The sequence below is a fragment of the Ischnura elegans genome, chromosome 5 (genome assembly GCF_921293095.1).
Source record: "Ischnura elegans chromosome 5, ioIscEleg1.1, whole genome shotgun sequence".
Classification (NCBI taxonomy): Eukaryota; Metazoa; Arthropoda; class Insecta; order Odonata; family Coenagrionidae; genus Ischnura; species Ischnura elegans.
The window spans coordinates 17,772,963-17,783,665 of record NC_060250.1 but is presented as its reverse complement, the minus strand read 5'-3'; the positions used below and the strand labels follow the sequence as shown (position 1 = coordinate 17,783,665).

The 10,703-nt window shown below is 37.7% G+C and overlaps 1 long non-coding RNA gene across 1 annotated transcript in view; it reads right to left on the bottom strand.

Annotated features, from left to right (window-relative positions):
* Window positions 1–1,026: 1,026 nt before the first annotated feature.
* LOC124158543 overlaps window positions 1,027–10,703 on the bottom strand; it is a 120,267-nt gene continuing 110,590 nt past the window's right edge. Inside the window, exon 2 of the long non-coding RNA XR_006864825.1 lies at window positions 1,027–1,790. This is a non-coding gene — a long non-coding RNA (uncharacterized LOC124158543). The remainder of the gene's footprint in view (window positions 1,791–10,703) is intronic.

Genomic DNA, 10,703 nt, shown 5'->3' with positions numbered 1-10,703 from the left:
GTCTGGTATTTTTCCCCACTAGCCGTTAAGAACTCAAAGTTTATTTTCTTTTTAGAGTTGGTGAGGTGAACATGAAATGCATACTAGAGGAATAGTATGCGAAAAAAAGGATTAGTTTAGGCAATACATTCAAGCGCTCACATAGATAATAAAAAAACTGGCAGTTAAAGAGAGGAAAGGAATACTTATGTATTATAATCCTAAATTACGGGAATTATCATTTTTTTTAACTGACACAATGGAATTCCGTGAACCATTAAATTATTTTTTTGAAATTAAGTACAAAACAGCAGAATAATAACAATTTTATTTACAACCTCGTGAGAGAAATGCGCTCGATTATCGTTCCATGTATAAAAATGTACAAAAAATTAAATGATTGCATACATTTTCTTACGCTCAAAAAAGTTCCGTTATATGTATATGGAGGGAGTGAAGGTCATCAAAGTGGACAAATGAAGTGGACATGATTTTGAACCTTTGTCATGAAAATGTCAAATAACATGTACACATAAAAATTCTACATGAAATACTGCCTGATAAATTAAACTCAACTCACTTTCGAAGGCATGAAAATCTTTGGCAGTTAAGAAAATCCTTGTGTTTTCATCGAACGCTACACTTGAGATACCTCCGTCTCTCTATGGGGCCGATTATATCCTTCAAATATAGTGCTTGTTATTGATATTGATTATCACACTAAAACGGAAGAAATTCCTCAAATAGTGACTCTAGCTGAAATATTTCTGCCAAAAACAGTATGCTTTGCACTAAAACTTCAGATTCCACAGGGAAATATCATGAGGAGAAAAACAGGGTACTTACATGAAAGAATTCCCGTTAACACCTCATAAAGTCATAGAACATTTTTTATGCATGAGTAATAGAACTTATTGAAAAAATATGCATTCAAAATAAACAAGGTAAAATAAAGACAACCGAGGGACCACATATAGGAAAGAAGAAGGGTAACATTAAGGGGAAAGTATATAATATCCTCGATGAAAAATAAATGTGAACGCAAAACACTCTTTCATTCTTTATTAACATTCATTAATGTATTCTTAACAGGCATCAATTCATGCAATTTATTTATACATTGGCCCTTCTACGACACGCAAGAAACATAAAAAGCAACTTATCATTCTCACAATGAAGCAAAGCATGACCATGCTAGGTGGGGATCGTGGCTTACAACAGCATTTTAAGAATCGAAAAATTAAGGACAACCACAATTGAACAAAGGAGAGCTTATTGATGATAATAATACATAGGGGACCTTTCCTTTTTCATTAATTCTTGCGAAACAATATTCTATTAGCAATATATGAGATAGTTAAATTTTATTGAATGCAGACAATATAATGAATCAAAATAATGAGTCTGAATTAAATAAGCTGAAATCATAAATGTGCTAAATTTAAGAATTAGATCCGTTCTAATTATAAAGTAAATACTGAGTATCGATCCAAAGTTACTTGTAAACCATGAGTTTAATGGTACTAAACGGAAAGGACTAAATTTTGAAAGAGTAATTGACTCTAACAGCAACATCATTTATCTGAAATAAATACGGACCATACCAAGAAAAATGATTAATTTGAATTCCAAATAATTAAAGGGGATGATAAGGGGATAATCATATTTGGATTTAAGGTAGAGGTACTAGGTATGACAGTAGGTAATGAGTGTGCTGGTGATCAAAGGTAAATTGCGCAACTGCCATGGCGTCATATCAAAACTCTGCCCTAATGCTACTCCTAAGCAGGTCCATTCCGGTTATAAGAATGCTGAAAAATAAATAAAAAAAATATTAAAGAAAATTACTACAAAGAAAATTCAGGAAAACTTAAGCATAAAATTATAACATTTACACGAAACATAATACTTATGACAAATAAGTAAAAATATAAAAGACATGTATAAAAATAGTGAAAAAATGCACAACAGTAAACTGAAAAAAAACAACGTGGCTACCATAAAGAAGGTACAAGTATAGCATTAATACGAAAAAGTTAATTTACAACGTTAAAATAAAATTCCATGAGCTCTGAATGAATTTAAAAGCGATATAGGACAGGTAGAAACATTTCTCTTGGCACTAAAGTCAATGATTTCCTTCAAATGCATAAATTTTACGTTGTATTGCCATCGCTCCTCAATTCAAAATGGCCATCGATAATCAGTAGAATAACAAATTATTGCGATGCGCATGACATAGATGCTGAAATGATAAAGGTAGCTGCAGTGCTTCGAAACCAGAGAAATTAATTATTTAATTAAGAATGTAAGCCCGAAGGAATGTATCCAAATGAAATATTAGCCTAAAAATAATTCACACGTAAGAGGAACGACACAATCAACAATGCCCTGCTTAATGTTGGACTGTTAAAGATAATATTTTCAAATGAGATAAATGAAGACCTCAAATGAGATAATAACTGGTACATAAAAAATACATGCGTATATATGATAAGGCTACCTGATAGGAGAGATGAATGGAAAAACTGGGTCAAACATAATTGAGGATGCTAGATTTTTTCTCAGATTTTCCACCGGGTTAGGATTCTAATGGCTGACGGTTGAATATTCTATTGAAGCATTTAGACGTCGGCAATGGAAAACCTGACTCGGTAAAGAATCCCAGACAAATTCTAGCACCTAGTTCGCCGGGAAAGTCAACGACCCTATTTCATACCTCAGGATTTTAGACCATATACTTACGAATCACTATCATAAACTATTAAGCATTGAAAGGCAAGTGATAAAGAGATTGTAAGAATTTTGGTTTGGAGAACACTAGTCAAGGAGGAGAGAATCACGAATTAATGGTATCTATATAGCATTCTATGCGTGGAGGAACCTATCAAACAGGCTAAAAGGACCTAGTTATTTGGCGAGGAAGGATCATAATTTTAAGATAGAGCCGCCGATGTATTTCCCCTATACGCTAAAAAGTTCCTTTCGACAAATTCGGGGATCTTTTGGAATGGTTTACCCGAGGAAACTCTGAAGCCCTTCCCAATTGATACTCAGATTTTTACAACGAAGCCGAAGTAATTGAATGGTGAGGGCCTTTTTAATTTTGTGGTTAGCATTTTATATTTTGTAGTTTGGACTAAATATATTTTTTCGTATTTGTTACTAACCGATCACACAGCCAAATTGTAGCAATTTTTATTCTAATTATAAATTTTTAAATGATAACCCCCTGCCACCCAATTGTTCCATGTATCACCATGCCCTCCCTTCCAAGACGGCTAAACAAAGTCCTACTCCCCTAGTTTCCAAACCCCCATCACGCCGTGGTGTGCGCTCGACGAAGCGGGGCTGGGGGATGCTTCTTTTCCGAAATGCCGCCGGTCCTTTCGGCAAGGTAACAAAATTAATTTTGCCTTCCTCGGTGAGATAGGAGTGGAATTTGGGCGAGAATTCAAAAGCCATTGCGAAGGGCGTACAGGAGGAAGCGCATCTTCTGAACACACACGTTCATGGTTAGATTCAATCTACGCCGCAGTTCAAGGAAGACGTCACTGCGTTACTTTTGCGGAAAACATGGGCAACAATGAGGTCTCAAAAATGAATTTATTTACAGGATGTTTCAATTTTTAACTTTCAAACGGATTTATTGAGCCACTTGGAATAAAATTTCACAAATAAACAAAATAAAGTACATTCCGGTTAATGAGCGGTGCACTATGCCTATATTTAAGAGCAGCCCCATTTATTGGAACAATTCCATGCACATACATACATGGGAGCTGCAATGTAAAAAAGAAGATATTTGAGGATTAAAATTCATTATTTTTCAGCGACTTATTAGTTTAGCCAAAATTTAAAAAAATAAAATTATCATTGTTTTTCAGCAATTTCGAGGGAAAATTTTAAAATTTTACGTATTTCTTTGAACCTTAACTTTAGGAAACGTAAGTTTATAGCTTGTGCAGCAACAAGTAAACGACGGAAAAAGGCAAGTGCTCAGGATCAGTTCAACGGAGAAGGCGAATGAACAAAATTGGTTACCAGCGCTTAAAAAGTACATGCCTTCATGCTATTGGGAAAAAACCATTGACGCGTGATCGGTTTAAATAGGTTTTCGTTCAAAATAACCGGAGAAAACTCAATGAAATTCCACAATGTTGCTCAGTCCTAGGAGATTTGCCAAAATTAGCAGCTGCCTCTTAAATGATCGAAGTCAACTCTTTAACTTACTTCCATCTGCTCGGATTATCAATGAACACATTTTTCAGGTAGTTGCGCCACTAAAAAGGGTATTTCTCCTTGGACAAGCATAGGAATTATGGCAACTATTTACGGCTCAGAAATACAGTATGTATTGTAATTGGAACAGGCGACCGACAGCTGAGGTCTTTAACCCTATAAAGGAAGGAAAGGGAAAGAAGAATGGAGGAAACCCAGCGTCGGAATTAGCCAGCTCTAAACGATGGTCGCCAAGGTAATATCCGCTCAACGTTCCATCCGACAGACGGGGTGCAGTGCTAGAAGAACCCTCCACAAACCACTCAAATAGGAATCGGGTAGTCTTTAAAAAATATCCGCCACCACCGGGCTTTGAACCCCGAGAGGATGGACTGTCCCAATCCTCCTCAATGGTACTTATTTCTAAGTAAACAGTTGATAAGAGACATATCCTGCCTAATAATGGGCAATCAAGTAAAGCAGAGAATAAAAAATAATGCGCTTACACCTTGCTTCACATTAAAAAAAAATAATTTCAACCTAAATGTCGTAACTGTACAAGACAAAACCTAGAATGGCATTTGGGAAAATACATTTGCGACTTACTTTGGAGCTGTATTGATTTAAATATGGTAATATTTGGAAATCATAAGAGCACGTCTTTGGAGGGCTAAAATTGATGGAAAAGAATAGCATTTCTATTATTCTGAGGGGGTGAAATTTGAAAGAAATACACCAACGTACCCACATAAAAGATTAAAGTAACAATTCCATCGTAACTTCTAACAAGCTCTTAATCAAATTAAAGTCAATTCCATTCCCAGCGTAAATATTTTAACCGTTACCCACCGTATATAAATTCAAAATGCGACAAGATAAGTTAAGGGGTAGACTGCAGCAAATTTTGTGAAATAAATCACATGTTCCGACCCGCTAACTTGCTCTATAAGCAGATTTTATTCCTCCTCATGGAATTAAACCGTCAGAAACGTAATCTCACGAGAATATTTACGAGGAAAGAGACCAAAAGGTAGAAAACATTGTACTCGCGGGATGTAGCGAACGAAATCGAAAGATATGACATATGACCCGGAGAAAACCCATGCTGTTAAAATTCAAAAATAAAAAAAACAAAAGAGTTGAAGATTATTATGGACGACCGGGTCGAGCAAATGACCGAGAAGAGCGACTTTTCACGCAAAAAAGGTAGCGGTTTGGTCCGCGCTGCCGTGCAGATGATAGATCGCGCACACACTCACAGAGCAGCGTGACTATCGGTACGTACACACACACGCGATTTAAAAACGTCGGCGCCGAGTTTGATTTTCGCCATCGCACGGACGAGCAGGAAGGAGGTAGGAAGGGGAATGGTGTGGTATAACCTCTGCCGCGCTCCGTCCAACGGGATACAGAGCAAAACGACGACAAAAAAATGAAATAATGGCACGTGCTAAAGACTAAAAAACAAGTACATGCGTTAGAGAGGAGGACAAGGAGAGACAAAATTAGTGGGAGTGGGGAAACTGGCGCGTGCAATATGCTTCTGAGAGGGAAGCGAAAGCGATGCACAGAGGCACCTGAATGTGAACTTTAATGTCAACGATAAAACATCTCTATAAAATTACTCTCAATTATTTGAAAAGAATATAGAAATTTTCCTATACATCTTTGAAAGATAATAGTATGCGACGCTATTTGTAATTACACGGCAACATTAGATAATTATCCATTATTTTACACCAAACACTAGGAAACATTTTTTCTTGATGCTATATTTTAATTTGATACTGGAATAATTTTTCCTACCAAATTGAAGCAGTAATTAGCAGCTTTTGATTTTTTCGTGAATTAAATAGCAGCGGAAAAACTGTTTGCACAATTTTCCTTGTTCTGGATCGTTTCGCATTTATATAATTTCCACACACGCACTAAAGTTAAAAAATAAATTATTATTTATGCTCGATGATTTTCAGTTTGCACTAGGGTACAATAGGGTATAAATTTTTCGAATGTTACATTACTTTAATCTCAAAACCGACAAACTGAAACTTCTCTTTTCACTCCGGGTTACCTCGCGTCGATATGCCTGATTTTGTAATAAATCTTGTGAATTTATTTGGAGTCTATAAGAAAATTCACATTTTGCAGAAAAGAGAGTGGGGCACATTAGGCGTCCGCCCCCGGCGGCACAAAACCTGCTCTGCACCACTGACCAGAGCGTTGGCGTGGGGGTGCGTGAGTGGGGCGGGGGAGGATGGGGAAATCCCGGCTAATGATGAGATATTTGCCGGCGAATTTAATCCTTTGCCCGGCGTGATCAACACTATATCACCGTTTCGAGGTGGCCATTGGAGTGGGGGTGATTTCAGAGGGTGGATCGGTCTCCCCCACCCCCTCTCGTCACACGACCACACACACACAAGGATAGAGAGGGACAGAGCGTGGTCCAGGACGCGTGTGACCGATCGTGTAAACACATGCGGAGGATGCATCGACGGACGGCGCATCAGAGTGTCCCAAATCCGTCCTGAAAAGGGATTAGCCGCACCCACAACCCAGTGTGAGCACCTCTCGTGTGCGGCGCAGGCAGCGCGGCGTGCGGGAAAGGGACAGCAACACAGAACTGGGGCGCGGCTTCAACATCATATTAAAGGGCGTCCGTTCTGTTGCTAGCTCAAGTTGGCGACAGAATTAAAAAGTATCTATCGCCACCATTGCTGTAGTATCCTATGGATAACTAATTCTACCTGTAGCTAGCTATTGGTGACAAGGGTACATGAATTATTCGTCAAGAATGGAACGTGAGATGATGCAGTGGAGTGGAGAAATCAGAAGAAATAGAAACGAATTTTTTAATGTGATGACAGGTGCACCGGTACAAATTTATTAAAGCACGTTTAAACTGTGTTTTTAGTGAAGATCGATAAAATTAATACCGAAGTAATTTTTATGTTTTGCTATGCATATTATCACTAGGTGAATGAATATTTTAATAGCAAAAATGAGAAAAATTAAAGGGTTGAGAACCTTCTCATGAGCCACGCATGGCTCAGAAAAACATAAAATCTAAAAAAATAATATAATTATATTATACTCGGGAGCACATCATCTACTAGTACACGGTTGGGTAACCTGCCGAAAACTGCAGGACGCATGATCAAATTGGCATGCATATGCGTGATTTATATCCTTGGAATTTCACAAAAATCCTAATTATACTAAAACACTCAGCGTCACAGTCCCTCCATCTTCTCTTAGGCCTTTCCCTCGTTCTCTTCCCTTCTACCTAAAAAATTTCGACTTCTGTTCCCCACATACTTCCATCTCTTCTTAAAATATGACCAAACCATTGCATCCTCCTCTCTTTCGCCTTCCTTGAGATTTCAACTACTCCTGCCGTCTCATTTATTGTCTTATTCCTAATCCTATCTATTCTACTTTTTCCCATCCTTCTTCATCTCAGCATTCTAATCTCCTTTACCCAGATTTTGATCGAATTAGGATGGGAGCCGCTGGAGACTCGGAGGCTGCGCGCTAGGCTTATATTGTTTGAACAACTGAGAATGGATATCTTTAACAGCGACACGGAGAACATAATATTAGAGCCGCACTATATTTCCATATCCGACAGAACCGATAAATTAAGAGAGATGTTTTACCGAACGGATAGATATGCGAATTCGTTTTTCCCCCAAACCATAAAGGATTTCAATAAATGTTGGTCGTAATTTCCTTTGGGCACTTCCTTTTTATTTGTAAATGGCTGGTGTCCTAACACCCCCTGTCACACGCCTTTTAGACGGCTTGCGGGGTACTTTGTAGATGTAGATCTACACCACATCCATTTTCTTCTTATGGACTTCTTAGCAGGCCAGGTTTCGATGCCACCAAACAGTTCTGGCTGCACAATTGTTTTAAATACTTTTCCCTTGATCCCGTTCCCAATTCTGCGATCACACAACACCAAGATACTTTTATCCACCTTATGCATGATGTACTAGATATAATAAATACGCTGTATCATTAATTACTACTACTCGAACATCCAACGCACTTTAAAACTAAAATTACCATAAATACATAAATATCTGGCAAAAACATAAGAGCCGAGGAAAATAAATTATCTCGATTAAACATATTTACACTTTAGTGGGTAAAATACTATAATTAATATCATACCTTGTTACAAAAAGAACTCTGTCGATATGAGTGGAAACATAGACTTCGAGTGACAAATTTTAAATTCCTGAATCAAAAACTCGCTGAAATTAATGAACATGTAACTTAATTACGGATAAACGTACTCGGATAAACTAAAATTCCATTTAACCAGCCATGTTACATGGATATAAATAAAGACACGGGAAATGAAGTCCAATGCTCAAAATATATTATAAATATGGCACTAATATATTTTTCTGTCACATGGTATTAGCTTTAAATTTTTGTCTTTTTCCTGTAACAATCCTAGCTTCATTGAACAAAATCGCTGCAGTAACTCATCGGCCAGCAGTGTTCTGCAGCAGGCAAACGAAGAGCGCAATAAACATCATTCGTGACCTCGCTGGTGCAGCATTCGTTATTTACGTAGACGAGTAAACGTACACCCTTTCCAGAATTTGTTCAGCGGACGCAAACTGCCAGAAAAAACATGGTGCTTACATGTCCTTCATATCACAGGCCTAATATACAGATCACGCACCGAAATACAAAAACTAAATGACTCATATAATAACACCTATCACCTGTTACGAAACAAAAAGGAACATTAAAATATTTCCAGGGACATATTTCCAAAATGTTTTTTACATTCCAACAAAATAAGTACGAGGTTCCTCATAGAGTTTATAAATGACATTAGAGAAAATTCTACGAAAAAAGTAAATCCATAAAACGTAATTCGATATAATAAACGTTAAGATAATGATAGTAGTTAGAGGCAAAGGGTATAAGACCACATTAACATAATATTTTCAAAATTCTCTCTTGGTATGTGAGTATAACCAGTTGCAGATCCAGGAAAGGAACAACGTGGGGGCTAAGTAGGGGGTAACCTCTCAGCATTAGTGGGGGGTCCGAAGAAAATTACCATTCTATCTAGTGTAAATTGGAAACCAAAGGGTGAGGCTATAGCCCCTTAAGCCCCCCATAGATCCGCCACTGAGTATAAGGCATGACAACAAATAATTTATAATAATATACTCAATAATGAGACGAAGACTCCATTAAAGTAATTGGATGATGATATAGATGAAAATTCAGACAAAAAGGAATCGTGAGCTCTTTGAAAAATTATCCTCCAGCAAGTATGAAATGCAGGAGGACTTTGACTAGGGAAAGCAGTCTCGATGGACATTAATTTACTGATATGGAGACGTGACAGCGTCAAAGGCTACACGCAGTAAAGTATTGTTACGCTGAGTAAGCTGCCATCGGCAGAACTTGCAAGAATACACATTATCGCCGTCAATAACCCTAAACAGGAACGTAGCCATCGCTGACTTCGGATCAAATCCCTGCAAATGTCTCACCTGCGTTAATCAAAAATGCCGTTGACAGGACGCAAAGGGCAAATGGGAATGGATTATTGGCTTGAACGCGGAAATGTTCCTCACTCTTCGCGCCCGTTTGATAAACACGCGTCACCACCCAACTCAGCCAGATATGTCGCGCGGCAGAGTAGGCGGAAGTAGTTTCTACCGGCACAAACAAAGGAGGAAATTCAATTATGGCCATGTCGAAGGCAACACGGTCTATGGATAACACGTGACTCACTGCGTCCGGCACAATAATTAGCTAAGATAAGTAACCCAGATTGAATTTTCGTAAAACAACGCCTTTTCTCTATTACAATAACGATGGTCACCATGGGAACGAAGGGTATCCCACTGCAGCATGTGCTCGAAAATGCGCAGATAGTGTTTTTAATGCACGGCCCCGACAGTAGCAAATTACTCCTTGAAAAAAAAACTATCGAAAAAAATCAAGGAATTTAATTTAAAAAATCACAGCAAAAATGTACAAAAATTCCCTTCTTCTTCTATCGAGCCCTAAAATGTATTATCAATTAATATGGTCAATTTATTTTTACAATAAAAAACTATTACTTGGATACTTAACAACCTCCACGAAATGAAAAAAAACTACCTCAAAACAGTGGAGTTTAGTGCACGAGTGTTTTGCGTCGAAACATTGTATGCATAGCAACATTACACTAATATTGTTCCCTAAAGCCTCAGAAAATCTGAGGTAAACATTATTCCCCGTTGAATTTACGCACTACAACTACATAGGACGATATATAAGCCATGATTCACCACTGGCTAGTCTCCGGAAGGTTTTATTTTTACGAATAATATTGAGAGAAGAACGATTCACGAAAAGAGTAATTAGGAAGATAGTCTCTTCCTCACCATATGGAAACGACATCAAATCCGAATATAATGGATACCAATTTACAACAGACGTACTAAATATACTGATAGCAATACAATCCATCCAAA